Source organism: Canis aureus, chromosome 28 (assembly GCF_053574225.1).
Source record: "Canis aureus isolate CA01 chromosome 28, VMU_Caureus_v.1.0, whole genome shotgun sequence".
Lineage (NCBI taxonomy): Eukaryota > Metazoa > Chordata > Mammalia > Carnivora > Canidae > Canis > Canis aureus.
Window position 1 is genome coordinate 40,988,398 of NC_135638.1, and position 16,504 is coordinate 41,004,901.

General features: G+C 37.3%; 1 long non-coding RNA gene across 9 annotated transcripts in view; it reads right to left on the reverse strand.

The window, feature by feature from the left end:
• Window positions 1–383: 383 nt before the first annotated feature.
• Window positions 384–16,504, reverse strand: part of LOC144300674 (uncharacterized) — a 63,711-nt gene continuing 47,590 nt past the window's right edge. For all 9 annotated transcript variants that reach the window (XR_013367474.1, XR_013367470.1, XR_013367477.1 and 6 more), the window contains one exon: window positions 384–5,941. This is a non-coding gene — a long non-coding RNA (uncharacterized LOC144300674). The remainder of the gene's footprint in view (window positions 5,942–16,504) is intronic.

A 16,504-nucleotide genomic window follows, 5' to 3' on the forward strand; every position in this document is an offset into this window, starting at 1 on the left:
TTGCTTGAGAAAAGTTCTAAGCAGAATGTGTTTCCATCTCCTTGCTTTATCTTTAACTCCATCTGAGTGTATTTTTCTAAATTAATAAAACTCTCAGTGAGGAATGAGAAAATGAGGTCAACAAAATTATATCATTTTCAATAGTTGCCTGGTACAGATGTGGATCAACTCACTAGGACGACCTCTCCAAAATAGAATCCACCAATAAAATGGCATTAAGGGTGTTCCATTATGTTTAATAATATTTGATAAGGATGATTTCATGTCTCTCATAAGCTCAATTAATCATGTTATTCTACTAAAATATAGCAGGGTTAGGAATTGTGTCAGGAAAGCATCAGTATCATATTAAAGGCCAATTTTCAAAAAAGTAAGGCAAAACAAAACAATGTAGTTTTCTTTAATAATGAAAACTACAATGTCAGGATGAATTCAAATAAGCACACCAAGAAACATCTATTAATATAATAACAATTTGAGTAACAAAAAGTATGTAGCAATAAAGCATTGAGGAAAAACATTTGCATGTTCCAAAGATGCAGAAGAAATTGAAGACAGTTCATCTATATAAAATATGACCCTTTGAGTATTGCCAAGGTCAATGAGACCCAGAACGATCAGTTTGGTTTAAAACTGAGTTTGTTCATTTTGTTTTCTTATTTGTGCTAGTTCCTCCCTTTCTTGTATATCTGCCACTTTCTTTTACTTTCCTACATCCCTCCAACTTTACCTCCCCCAGCACATTCTTTATAATTGTCCTAGGAGAGATACACCACATTTGTTGGAAATCAGAGGGACAATCGTATGATCAACCCCTGTTTTCAGGGACTGATTCTTCTTTTGAATGCCTGTTTCTCAATTAGACACCACTGTCTTTGTTTCTTTGTGGCCTGGCTTTCAGTGGAAGTGGGAAGGACAAATGTACACTCTCGAGTCATCTGAACCAATTTCTTACAAATTAGTTCAGTGTACTCTCACCACAACTTGTCTTTCCATATTCCTGTTACCCTTGGAATCTTTTACAAGCTGTCAACCTTCCACAGGTGAGATGTTCACAGAGAAGAAAATTCATTAGGAAGTTATAGAGTATATGGTTTTTGACTAAAGTTAAAAATTACATTTTCAGGACTGAGGAAGTAAAATCTGTCCTTCAATGAATAGATTTTAATTTTAATTAAAATAGAATTTAATAGATTTTAAAATCTACTGGCAAATATTAAGGTAGTTTAAGCTTGAAATCACCTCTTGAAACAATAGTCACAATTGCTCCCCGGATGTACAATTGAAAGCACTATCTGACTTTCAGAAACATTGATGCTTTTTATTTCTTTTTTTTTTTTTTAGTTCTTATTTAAATTCCAGTTAGTTAACATACAGTATAATATTAGTTTCAGGTGGACAATGTAGTGATCCAACACTTGCACACAACACCCACGCTAATCACAAATGCACTCCTTAATCTCCATTACCTATTTCACCCATCTGCCCACCTCCCTCTGGTAACCATCAGTTTGTTCTCTATAGTTGGCTGTTTCTCAGTCTTTTTCTCTCTCTCCTTTTCTTCCCTTTGCTTATTTGTTTTGTTTCTTAAACTCCACAGATGAGTGAAATCATATGGTATTTGTCTTTCTCTGGCCTATTTCACTTAGAAGTATACTCTCTAGCTCCATCCACATCATTGCAAATGGCGAGGTTTCATTCTTTTTTATGGCTGAGTAGTGTTCCAGTGTATATATAAATACCATATACATATATACCATACCTTCTTTATCCATTCATGTCAATGGACAGGGGCTATTTCAATAGTTTGGCTATTATGGATAATACTGCTATAAATATCAGGGTGCATGTAACACTTTGTATCAGTATTTTTGTATTCTTTGGGTAAATACCTAGTATTACAATTGCTGGATCATAGGGTAGTTTTACTTTTAACTTTTTGAGGAACTTTCATACTGTTTTCCAAAGTGACTACAGCACTTTGTATTCCTACCATCAGAAAAAGAGAGTTTCCCTTTCTCCATATCCTCATCAACACCTGTCGTTTCTTGTATTGTTGATCTTAACCACTCTGACAGTGATAAGATGGTATCTCATTGTACCTTCGATTTGTATTTCCCTGATGATCAGTGACACTGAAGCATCTTTTCATGGTCTGTTGGCGTCTGTATGTCTTCTTCAGAAAAATATCTATTCATGTCTTCCACCCATTTTTAATTAGATTATTTGTTTTGGGGGTGTTGAGTTTTATAAGTCTATATTTTGGATACTAACCCTTTAACAGATATGTTATTTGCAAATATCCTCTCCCATTCCATAGGTTGCCTTTCAGTTTTGTTGATTGTTTCTTTCACTGTGCAGAAGATTTATATTTTGATAAAGTCCCAAAAATTTATTTTTGGTTTTGATTCCCTTGCCTCAAGAGACATATCTAGAAAGAAGTTGTTTTAGCCCACTCAAAGAAAATTGATACTTTGTAAAAAAAATCTTATGTAGTAATGAAAACAGAAAAAGGGTGATAATAAAGAGCTCTTTAAAAATCTTTTGATACTAAGTAAAGCAGAGTTTCAAGTCAGAAATAAATGAGCACATACTGTACTTTCTGATGACAAAAATTACAAAAGCAAAATTTACAAAAGGACAAAATACATTATTACAGTCATACTAGGAAGTTGAAGTTTCATAAATATTTTCATCAGAATTCCCATTTATATATCATTTTCCTTCATGGATGATTTTCTGTAAAGCAAAATATTTTTTCCTAAAACTTTCCATGCTATGATTTTCTCTTTCTCCAGGGGTCACTTATTTACATTTTGGTAAAATCTGAAAAACATCTGTTCAAGGATTTTTGAATTTAGAGAGGAATGCTTTTAGGGAAGAATGAAGTGGAAGAAGCAGAAAATAGTATACTTGTCCCTAAAATCTATCCATTCCTTTTAAGTTTGGTTCACTAATTAATAAAGAAAAACAGCTAAACTTATTTACAGACCTCAACAAGAAAAGTAATTATGTAAAATAATTGAGCCTAAATTTTAAAAAAATTTGCGTTTGACAATGAGTTTTTCTCCAAATAGCCTGTATTTTTTATAAATCACTCCCCAGAAACATGTGTTGGGTGCTCTATCTTTCCCCCATTTCTTTAGTTTGAAATGGTGCATTGATTCCCTGAGAATAAATATCAACAGCTGTATAATCTCAATTTAGCATTAGACTATATAATTACAGCAATACTTGAATTTCTATTGCTTTTTGCCCTCTGAGGACTCAAAGTCCATTCACATTACACTACCACACTGACTCTTAGGTGATACCCATGAAGCATGTACCATAGTTGAAGTAGCTGTGCCATGGGCTGAAGGAGCTTGGTAAACAGCATCAATAGCCCCTGAGTCTCTTGCTAATTGCCCTGATCCTGTATCATGGGGCTCCATCTAACTCATGTCTCCTTCTAGAACCAGAAGACTCAGGAGAAGTAGTAGATACAATTTACTGACTTTATATAAAGGTTACCTGCATTTTTTAAAGTCTTAGAATTAGGGAATGACTCTGCCTAGTGGCTTGATACCAAAGGTTACTGCCAGGCCTATTAAGAGAATCCAATTCTATTCCTTCCTGGCCGTATCCACCTCCTTAAAGACAACACACCTTTTTTTTCTCCACAGTTAAAAACAAATTTAAATATTAATTCTAAGTTCTAAAACTATTTATACACTTATGATTGCAATCCACCATATGGTCCTATATAGACTGTCAATCCATTGCTATCAAATCGTTTGTACACAGCTGGCAGAAAAACATTCCTATGAACACTGGAAGTGTGTGTAAGATTAGCCATCAGGCATAACACAGTGGAACAACTAATCCAGGCTAGAAAGCAAGAGCTGCCACAATCATAGTGGGAGACTTTGTAGATGGTCTATGTCCTTGTAGCTGCCATCTGTGTTTTAGGGTAAACTCAAGGTGTCATGGAACTTGTGAAAGAGGAAACTGACCCAGGATTAAAGAGTCAGGAAAGGCCCAAAGGAAGTAGCTTCCAAGTTTAGAAGTGATGGATGGGCTGATCTGCTGGGGAAAGATGAGGGAAAGCCCAGGGAGAGAAAAGCAGAAGCATATAAGATAGACAGCACTAAGAATTGCCAGTAGCTTAGTACTCCATTAATTCTGAAGAGTGGTTCAAAAGAACAACAAAAGTTGAGATTGGAGAGTTAAATAGAGACCATCACTTGTTGAATAAAAAAATAAATGGTATCTCTGGAATGTCCAGTGTCTTCTTAGTGAAGACCTAAAAATCTCTTCACACTGTAACAGAAAATGCCTTCTATGAGACCAGTCATCTATTCCTAATTTAATAGGCAAAAATGTATTACCCACAGGCCCCTTCCTCTTGTACAAGAGGCCTCACTTCCCTTCCTTAATGGGACAGATTTTCCCTTTGCATCAAAACCTATCTCCTCCTTGCCCAAGGGTCAGTGTTTACACAACCAGGATAATTTCTTTTCATTGGTGATTTTTGGCCATGGGGTTGTATTTCTTACACTCACAGTGTTTTGAATGTGACATTTAAACCTAACTTAGCCCTTTTCTTCCAAAGCTACGTTAATATAGTAAAAGGCTTAACAGACAATCCAGGCAGAAATGCCTGCAAAAGTTCACTCCAAGTGCCACAAAACGTAAATTGTTTTCCTCTGCATGTGGGGATTTAGTGTTATTGCAGAGTTTCAGATTTTTATGAGCACTTAAAATTTTGGATCTGATTGGGATCTGAGCTCACATTAACTCATTTCAAATTATTGAAATATCCATCTTCTAGCTAAAATAAAGAGGTTACCAGATCAGAGCTATTAAGAGCATGAATGTAGAGGAAGATTAAGTTTTCAAATATCTTAGGAAATAACCATGAAATTGCCATGGAAAACTAAACAAAATATGCACATGTAATTGGGCCAAAATAATCTGATTGTATCAAATAATTCTAATAAGGTTTCATGATTCAGTTGAGGGAAGGGCATCCCTGTTTCAGCACATTCACACTACTACCTAAAGAACAAGTGGCTTTAGGAACCATGAAGCCCATCCCAGGTGCCCTAGACATTTCCTACTGACTGAGATAATAGTAATTCTGATTCTATGATATGTGAAGAGTAGCATGTTGAAATTTTGCAAAGAGCCTGTGTTCATTTTTCTCAGCAGGAAAGCTACACACGAGAGTAGTTATAAGTGGGGCTCCAGCTGTCCCACTGCATGGTCTCCACAGACACCCAAGTCCCACGTAAGTTAACCCCTCACTCTTACACGTTCAGATATTATTATTTCTACATGTTTAGAAGAATAGTTAGTTAACAGTATACTTAAATACCCTCTAGCATGGAAAATACATATTAAGGCATCAGAAAACTTGTTTAAAAAAACAACAAAATTTTCAACCTTCTTGGCATAAAGACTATCTGATGTTCCGTTGACTAATAGATTTGATGGTATAAAATTTCATACAAATCAAATGTAATTTTTAAGCCACTACCTTGTTTTAATTCTGGGTTGTAAAGAATTCTTTTTTTCTTTCTCTCATCTACGTCTTCCCATTCCATTCAGTGTCTTCCCTTTTAACCCACTCCCTAGTTCTCACATCAAGACTTCTCACTCCTCCAGTGGAATAACCAGCACCAAGCTCACACTCCCCAAATCATAAATCTGTTTCCATATTCAAATCCTCTGCCTGATTTAGAGTAACATTTGCAAGATAAATCAAGTCTAACTTGACCATACTTCCTAAACATTCTAGAAGAAAAGCAAGTTCTCTTTCTGAAATTGAGAACAGGTGAAAACCAGTGTCTTCTTCAGTTATAACCATGAAGGAGCTGAGATGCCATAACTCTGTTGGACAGGAAATTGGAACAAACTCGTGACAGGTCCAGACGCAAAAGCTCCGACTCCTTCCAGCCTGAGGGTGGAATTTGAAGAGGAAAAGTCGCTTGGTGGGTTATTTTTCCACTTGGGAGTTTAAGACACTTGAAAAATTTTCTAAAAACGTTAAAGATTTAAAAAAAAAACGTTAAAGAATAAAGGACATCTGACTTGAGCACCTTTGCCACTTTTAACAGATTTGATAAATAATTTTCATAGATTTTATACTAGCTTTCAGTTATGCAGATCACTGGAATGAAGTAGCTAAGAGCACAGGCAATCAGCTAGCAAGAATGAAAGCTAATTAACTTGTCTTTACTTTTACTATTCACAGATCCATAAAATGTGACGGTGGGAGGCTGAGAGTTGGAAAATGTGCTCTGTTGCTCTGAAAAAACTCAAGAAATGCTTACTTTACACAGTATACTAATAGCTAACATATTATTTTTCTCATTATATATATTATGGTAGTTGAAATTAGTACTGTGTAAAATTTTATTTTATGTTTTTAAAATATTTTCTTTATTTACTTGAGAGAGAGAGATCACAAGCAGGGGAGAAGGGCAGAGGGAGAAGCAAACTCCCCACTGAGCAGGGAGCCCAATGAGGGGCTGGATCCCAAGACCCTGGGATCATGACCTGAGCCAAAGGCAGATGCTTAACAGACTGAGCCATCCAGGTGCCCAGTACTGTGAAAACTTTAGAACATTAAGTAGATTTCAACATCTGTAAGTAGGAAACACAGTATCTGTGTACCCACTATAAAAAGTTATTAAACATATATTTAAATATATCACATATATTTACTATCTCTGATACACTTAAAGAGGCAAAGAGGTCTTCAATCCAGAAAAAATAAATTATACAGAAAAGAAGTACCTGGTCAATGAATATTACTCTAGGACATAATATGTCAGGTAGACAAAAGCATGTATATGTGACAGTATTTAACATATATCCAAAAATGTGAAGACTCTGAACTTTAGTAAGCACATTTAATAATTAAATCACTTAACAAGTAAATAATCATTAACGCCATAATGAAAGAAAGTCTGGGATTGACAGAAGCCTAATGATAGTATTGTACATTTGTATTAATCTTATATGATTTTAATACTGCCGCGCCTCACAGACTCCAAAGAGTACCACCCTAGAACTGCAACCATGTATTGATAGGTTGATATTGACACAAGATACCACTTTATCTTTTCCAAAACCTTCCATATCCATCGTATATTGGAGGACACTTGTTTATGCAATCTTTCTCCAATACTGAGCTATTTTATCATTTCTTGTCTTCAGAACTTAATATCTGAAATTAGACAAAGTTTTTCGAAATTTATAAGATTTTGAGATTGTAGATAATTTTGTATACTTTAAGGTAGTTATCGTGTTTTAAATTTTGTTATCAACTTTTTCTAGTTGATAAGTTTAAGGCATATAACATGATGCTTTGATTTACATATATGGTGAAATGATCACCACAATAGGTTCGTCTAACATCTATCTTCTCATATAGATAACAATATAAAGAAAGAAGAAAAGAATAAGGGAAAAAAATTTTCCTTGTGACGTGAACTATTAGGATTTACCCTCTTAACTTTTCTAAATACCATAGAGCAGCATTAGCTGTAGTTAGTATGTTGTAGGTTATATCCCTTGTACTTGTTTATCTTATAACTGGAAGTTTGTACCTTTTGACCTTCCTCCAATTTCCTATCTCCTTCCCCGTACTCCCATCCCCCAATTCTGGTAAACCACAATTCTGGTCTCTTTTTCTGTAAGTTTGGTCTTTTGTTTTGTTTTGTTTTGTTTTTAATTTTTTTCTATTTTACTATGATTTTTATTTTGGTTTAGTTCTAATATCTTTATTTATGACTTGGATGATTTTTTGGTATAGTTGAACCACAATGTTAGATCAGTTCCAGGTGATTTGACACTTTTATACATTATGCTATGTTCACCACAAGTGCAGCTACCATCTGTGTTATTATATCACTAGCACAATATCATTGACTATATTCTTTATGTTCTGCTCTTTATTCCCATGACTTACTAGTTCCATAACTTAAGGCCTGTATTTCCCCCTCTCCTTCACCCATTTTGCCCAACCCCCCTTCTCTCTTCCCCTCTGGCAACCATCAGTTTGTTCTCTGTATTTGTAGTTTTGATTCTGCTTTTTGTTTATTCAATTTTTTAGATTCCACTTATGAGTAATCATACGGTATTTGTCTTTCTCAGTATGATTTATTTCACTTAGCATAATGCCCTCTAGGTCTATCCATGTTGTCTCAAATGGCAAGATCTCACCCATTTTTATGGCTAATATTCCAATATGTATATACCACATTTTATCTGTTGATGGATACCTATCCATTAACCTATTGATAGATACTTACTTAGGTTGCTTCTGTGTCTTGTCTATTGTAAATAATGTTACAATAAACATGGGAGTATATATATCTTTTTGAGATTTTTTTCCTTTGAATATATTCCCAAAAGTGGAAATGCTGGATAATATCATAATTCTATTTTTAATTTGTTGAGGGTCCTCCATAGTGTTTTCCTGAGTGTTGCACTACTTCATGGTCTTACCAGCAGTGCACAAGGGTGCACTTTTTCCACATTCATGCCGGCATTTGTTATCTCTTGTGTTCTTGATGATGAAAATGAGGAGAAAACAATAATTGGGTTTTTTTATGGCATTCCCCAGATAAACTCAAAGCATTTTAGATCACACACATTAGTCATTTGAATACCTCCATCTTTTCCTGACAAGTGTTGTTGCCAGAAAGGGCATTGAAGGGAATATTTACCGCAGGCCATTTCCTATTTCATTGTTAGCTGCCAAGGGCTGCCTTCTGGCCAGTGGCCATATGATGATGGGGGAGAAATCAACAAACAGTGCATCATCTTTTTTTCTGTCCTGGACTATGAACATTTCCAGCTCTGACAGCAGAGGAGTGGCACTGTGGGAAGTGTTATTCTCTATTTCTGTAGAAAACAACACCAGTGAAAGGAAGTTAGCCCGCAGATTAGCTTCCCTTCTCAGCCAACAGGTAGTTGGCAATTGTCCAACTTTTATGATTTTTGTAAGAAAAGTCTACTTTTCCATCATTACTAATGTAACAATGGTTATGCCTTCAAACTACAAAAAAAATTACAATCTCCTGTATAACCCTAATGTAAGAAAACTGTATTTGTCTTCCTGGAGAAAATGTTTAATGGAAAACTATCTTGAAATTCTAGCACTAGAACAGACCACAGAAAGGCCTCACTGTAAGGACAGACTTACATATCCTTCTGTTTTTAGTTTCCAAGATTGAAGAAACCATCAGGTTTTTTTTAACGATCTGTCTTAATTTTATATTAGCTTTTCTACCTCTTGTAATCTGTTTTCTGTAAAAATACAAATTATCTTGTCACCCACATTTAGCCTTTTCTTTTTTAGGTTAAAACGACTCCAATCAACTCAACCTAGGCAGTGGGGTTATACCTGCCAGGCCAGGGGTTAGACTTTGATTCTACAGTCCTGGAGGTCTCTAGCAGGCAATGCAAGCCTTGGGGACTTGGTGAGGGTTGGGGATAAATCTTCCTGGAACAAGAGTTTTATTATACTATGGAATTATGGGTCAGTTTTCTATTAAAGTAAAACACGGATACATTACGGAGTACAGTATAAATTATTGAAATTAAAGAAAACATTGTGGGAATCTGACGCCTAAGAGCCCCCTCTGGTCAGGCACAGGATGCCCTGCTCTACCCTCTCCATTCTCATGGAATTTCATCCAATCCCAAAGTTGGGCAGTTTGACTTGGAAACAAGAAGGCTTCCTATAATCCTATCCAGAGAGAAATTACTATTCATGATGATTTACAGATGTGTAACTACTAAAATTTTACCCAGTGATAAAATTACCCAATCTATCCCCAGTTTAGCTATTTACCACAGGAAAAAAAATGTACTAAAAACCAGTCTAAGTGGATCTTCTCTACTATTGATGGCTGGAGGCCCTGAGGCACTTTAGAATTTAAACTGGTCAGAAGACTATACAAATAGTGACAGAGTTCAAGCAGTTTTAATCAGCAACTTCAATAAGAGGAAATATCGATCCAAGTGTTATGTGAAAGCTATGTTGATCTTTTGGCTCATAAAACGGGCTGTATATAGTCTATGACTTCTCTGCTGAGTAATGTGTGCATGTGTTGTGTTTAATCTAGGAGACAATTAGTATTGGCTGCAAGGAGCTAATACACATTTTCAAACCTTAAAAATGACATAATAGATTTTAAATGTCCCTCTTAAAGAAAATTCAACAAGACAAGCAAACAAATTTTACCAATTGCTAATTACAAAATAAGTACAGTAATGGGATATTTCCATGTGCATGCTCCAAATCAGTGCAACCTGTCCAGCAGGGCTCTTCAAGCATAAAGACCAGCCTGGAATGGTGCTGTCACTCACTTGGAAGTAATAGTGGAAATGGTTCTATGTGTCCTGCTGCCTAGAGGTCCTTAAAATGCTGAGAAGAGGTGATGAATGGAGAGAAGGAAAAAGGAGTATCCAAAACAGTAGAGGTAGCAATCAGGAGACAAGCCACACAGTACAGATTTCCCACTTGGTCTCCAGAATAAAACAAAACAAAGCATAGAGTCAACTGACAGACTCATAGTTTCAGAAAACTTTATGCCTGATTGAATAAGAAGTGTGTTTCAATATATTTAACTTTCTTTTAAAATATTCTAATTCATATAACTATTATGCCTGCCCTGTAAGCAAACTTGAATCTTACTACTGATATTTTGAATTTAGCCTGGTTTATATGCTCCCCCATATTCTTGCCACTGGGAGAAAGGGAAATCTGGAATTGAAATAGAATCTCCAATCCTCACTCCATATTTTCTAGAATCTAAACTAAAGCCAAGGCATTTGAGAGTAAGCCTAAAAATCTAAGCTGGGCTATGTAGAACTCAAGCAGTTTTACTTTTTGTTTCTTACTTTTTTATACTGTGGGCTCTGCTGAGATTGAAGGGTCAGTTATCACAGTGTATTTCTTTCTTAGGGAATGAAGTCAGTCTCCTATACATCAGTTAAGCCCCATTTCTGACAGAATTGAATAAATGGAAAATGAGATTGCTAGTAATTTTCTCTTTGGTAAAGATGATTCTACCAGTGTAGAGATGATACAGTAATTCTAAGAGAGCAGTTAAAGATCAAATATGAATCTATGGGATATGAACAAAGATTTTTTCTTTAATTTCTGACTTGCTCTTGACCACTTATTATGGCAAATGAATGCATGAAAGGAATCCTCACTTTCTGGATAAAGCATCTGTCCTGGTTTGGCATGGCCTTCAACTTACCATTTCTTTTCTTTTTTCTTTTTCCTTTTTTTTTTTTTTTTTTTTTGAATTGAAAATAAGCTCCACAAACTCTTTGGCACATTTTCTAGGCTCTGTTAAGCTACCTGATGAATTGTCTTCCTTAACCATCCAGGATGTCTCTGATGACACAGCTCATGTCAGTCTGATACTCAAGGAAAAGACATTCATTTGCAGCTGCTACAGGAATGTGACAAAGCGGGATAATTTAATGATAAGAGAGCAGAGGTTGTTAGGACTAAATGAGATGAAGAGGAAAGCTCACCAAGGGCAAGAGCCTGATGCCCTGCCCAAAGCTGCATCATTGCAGCAGTCCACGCTATCGAGCACCTGGAAAGAAGGGAAGCCTCTCACTGAGTGTGGCTAGTCACTGGAGACCCATAGATGTGTTCAGTGTCACATTTGTTTTCAGTTAAGGCTAATGAGCATTCATTGATTAGATTTCTCACTTGCCGATAGCATTAAATGATAGGAAAAAAGGTCTCTCAAATGTTTTATTAATCTAAAATTGTTTACAGATTAATTCTCCAAATGCTCTACTTGTATCCTAATGGTCTTTGTGTAACCTACAATGCCAATATACTAATCAGTTTTGTTTTGATCATTCACTTTATGGATCAAAGATAAAGCATAGTGATTTATTTGGTAAGTGTAGTCTCTTGGGTTAGCAGCCTTGAGATTTCTCTTACAAATCACTGATGATCCTAAAGATGGTCCTAAAGCTAGCTATGCAAAATGTTTAGCTCTTCAATGTTACAATTTTGATTTTAATTGCATTTTCCTAACCTTATTTGCATGTCCACTGACACATGGCCCTTACTAAGCATCTTATGCAAACCAACCTTCATGCCCAATAAGAGGTCAAAGAATGTGTGGGTGCTTCTTACCAGATGTCCCCTTTTCAATGACCAAAAGACCTTAGGTTGCCATGTGGGCTCTAGACCTGCCTCTTTGCTCCCCCAGTAGATCCAAACAGGATCAGAGGGCCAGAGACTTAAGCAGGGCTTCCTGGGAACACCAAGAGAAACCTGCTTGGGGTCAGGGATAAAAGCTTTGTTCCCAGGCATATCTTGCAATGCCAAGTTGCAGCCTGGAATTTTTACAGCAGAGTTTTTAAACCTCTGACAATGAGAGTTTATAATGGAAATGCTGCCAGACCTTTAACTATAGCGACGCCACTATAATATTTATAAGTACCTTATACTCTTTCCAAACACATGTGCTCATTACTTGTGTCTCTGCTTCTGCCTCACTTCAGGGGAACCTCTCTGTATAAACACAACAGATTGGCTTGCTTATACTTCCAGACTCTAATTGCTCTCCATCTCTATCTGCGAAAAGAAAGCCAGCCCTGGGGGCCAAGCAAAGAAGCCTCTCCCTCTTCACTTCACACAGCTACAGTGCTCTATAACAGACTTCTCTGTTCACTTTTGGCTATCAGAGTGAGTCAATCCGCACATCCTTTTGTATTTTCTTATAATTAGTTCTTTCAGTGATGCACCTGAATGAAGGAGAACTAACTGGTGGGTTGGAGACAACCGGTGAACCCACCGGGTCTGACAGAATCTGACCGTGAGGCAGGTTTTAAGTAAACAGGGGAAGAGGGAAGAGGTGGTACACTTCAGTGAAAGGCCACTCAGAGTGCTGACAGCTTATCTGGTCCAACGTAAGTAAGTTTCCAGGGAAATTGATTGCTTAATAGTGATCAGGAATGACAAGGATTTCCTAACTCTTTTATTCAAACCTCCCAGCAATTGTGTGTCTGGGCACAAAGTCATGCTGAGCTGTTGATCCGTGAGACAGCAAGTATGGCCTGCAGGTGAGAAGGATGCAAACAAAAGGAAATGCATCCTCCTCCTTCATGGGCAGAGGATGGAAGCCAGCTTCTCCTCATGACTCAGGTCACTGGGCATCCACGTCTGCAAGATGGAATGCAAAGCAGTGCCATGGAGAGAGAGTTTCTATCACTCATGCAACCAGCTTGAGTGCCCAGTCCTCAGAAAACAGGTGTGAGTTTATTGGCAGTGGCCTTATGGCCTGAGACTTTCAGTCAAAAATTAATCAGGAATGAGAAACAAAGATTTATATACAAAAATTTCATTGCTAGATTCCAAGATCATGAAACTAAGTGAAGGTTGCACCACTTAGCCAACTTATCAGGTCCCTCAGCACTTACGGGGAAGAGTGGTTGGTCAGTCAGTCCTCTTCTTAGGAGCACTACCATGTGGGATGTGCAGCATGGCCATATGCTATCTCTCAGAGTCAGATGAGAAACCCCAGTGTTGATGACTTATTGTGACAACATAGAGTCATGTACAACATATTGGAATACAGACTAATTAACTTCTTCAACAAATATTCTCCTAGATTAAGGTATCCAAACAGATGATATGTAGCTAATTAAGGGGAAATGGATCAGTAAACACACAATCACTGCAAAATGTGGAGGAATTGATGGGTACTGTGGATGGCTGAGCACCTGATGTTAGGGATGGGAAAGAAGATAGCATCTTGTGTGATGTTACTTAGTTTGTAAAAAACCTCAAAAATTTAACATTAAAAGTTTCATGTGTGTTTTTTTCCTGTAGTTTGTCAGCATTCATTGTGGAAGACATAAGGAGAAGAGTAAAGATTTAAAGTTGACTAAATAAATGAATAATTGAAAAATTCCATAGTCCCTCTTCTCAAGAGAAAGGTGAAATGATAGGAAATCACTATTTCCAATTGTAACACATTTTCATTGAAGGAAAACAAAGGATCATTTTCCAAAAGGCAAAACTGAAGTTAATATAATCATCATGTTGAACATGAAAGAAAAAAATTAAAATAATGAAGAGAACGTTATTCCCTTACCCACGAAAATGCTGCCATCATATGGCAGGGAAGTAATGAAGTGCAGAGGTGCTGTTTACAGGGACTCCACCTCCACCTGAAGGAGACTTCTGAATTAGACAGGAATGCCTGTTCCTGGTGGCACTAGCAGGCACTTAGCACCCTGCAGGGGCCAATCCTTATAACGAGGCCAACCAAGACAATCAGATGAGGCAAACATAGGAGTGAAGTGAAGGAAACTTGAAATTCTCTTTGTTCAAATCTGGGCATATTAAGTCTAGACACATATTATATAAAATTCATTTGTACTGGAGCTAAACATATAATTGAGGCAGTGACCTGACCCTGCTCAAGCTTCTGGAAATCTAGCTGAAACAACAGTGAACTTCTCTGCCTTCCAGTACCACTAAGGAAATGTATGTTTCTCATTCTAGTACAAAGGTCACTCATCCAGAAAGCAATGCTGATACACCTGTTTGGCCTTGCCTGCCATGCAGCCTCTCCCAGCTCCAGTGAGTGCCTTCGAAGTATGGCGGCATGCCCTAGGTCAGAAGGCAAATGGCATTAGCTGAATCACCGTCTGGAGAAAGAATGTTAGTCTCATTGTTCCCTTCTGTGAGGAAAGAACAACTAACCTGGTAACCTAAAATATCTCTCTGGAGAACGACAGTACATCTTCTGGGAGAAATTATATATTTCTGATCTGAGCAGTGAGGTGTCTCCTAAGACACAAAATTTCAATACAAACTCTAAATGCTCTAGGTCTTCATCCCTTTCCAAATACATCTTGCTATATGATAAGCATATACTGACAGCATTTTCACTTTGAGCTTCACTGAGAACCCCCAACTGATCCAATTACATGTTTCAACCAGCAGTCAGATTCTAACCTCTGGAAGGTTTCCTGAAATTGATATAAACCTCACCAAAGATGCATCTCTTTCCCTGCAAAGAATGAAAGAAGAATCATCCAAAAGATGGAATTACTTTAAAAAGTGGACTTTTCCCCTGCCTCTCTCTGTAACAAGCACTCTCTTGAGCAGTATTCTTCCAGCCAACAACAGAGTAGAGCTCTTCACGTGAACATGTGGCTGTGTAAAGAAAAGCCAGAAAACAACTCTCTTAAACAAATAAACAATTCAGCACTTGAACTTTATGTTCCTAATCTCTGCCATCATTAATCACATTCAAAGTTTGTCTTTAGAAGCCTAAATGAAGGAGTGGGAGGTGTAGGAAAAGGAAGGAAAATAAACTCCTGGGCCACTTAGATTCATGAGACACATCAGAGATGAAAAACCCACTTCCACTGCCAATAAAAGACCTCAGGAAGCTTGTTAGAGGTGGCCCACGTGGATACTATGGGATGGCTATGTGGAATGTGGAAGTCAAACAACTGTGAACCCAACATTCAATGAATATCATTTTAGCATTCTGAAAATGAACCTCATCTGACTTTCAGTAGAAAATCCAGGAAGGGATCTGAAAGCACTTCTCCCATGTATTCATGTCCTTTGTCTAAGAAAAAGAAAAAAACCTCAAAACACAAATATAGATGGCCAAAGCCATCTCATTAAAGAGTCGCGCGAATATAGACATCATGGATGCAGGAATGAGGAGAAGAGGAGAAGACATAGAGCACAGAAACCACCAAATGTCCTTCGTCTCAGCCTCACATGGCCCTTCTCATCACATCTGAACCAGATGTGCAAGGAACAATGCTGTATGGCCATCTCCCAAGCTGGGAATGGAGCAAGCAAGTCAATTCGTGTAGCTTCTTGCCTCATCTTTGTAATGGTTTCTTTTCTTTTTTTCAAATCTTCAGACTCCCTTCAGATCCTCTATCATCATTTTCACATTTACAAATGAAATGTTCTATTCCAGATAAATCTAAATGTGAGGTCACTGGGTTGCCTAGAGCCATGTTCCATAACGCAGTAATGAGAGCCCATCCCTTGAGGAGCCAGGCTGGGCCTTACTGTGTATTTTTTGTATATCCTGCTTATGACACAGGAATGTTCCTGATTTATAGCAATTAGTGAAATAATAGAAGGTTCTCCTTTTGCCTTCTGGTTTTGTTTTCTTTTGTTTTTTGCTTTTTGGTTTTTTGTTTTGTTTTGTTTTGTTTTATTTTTTATGAGAGAGAAAGAGAGAGAGAGAGGGAGAGAGAGAGAGAAGCAGTGAGCCCAGTGTAGGATTCCAGGATCATGTCCTGGGCCGAAGGCAGGCGCTAAACCACTGAGCCACCCAGGAATCCCCCTGTTGCTGTTGTTAGAAAAACTGCTGATTGCTTTCTGGCTGAAAACTGTCTTGCTGGTTGTCAAAGAATATTATCCAAGTGATGAAAGCCAGCTGGTTACTATACATTTGATGAGGCAATAGGATGTGCC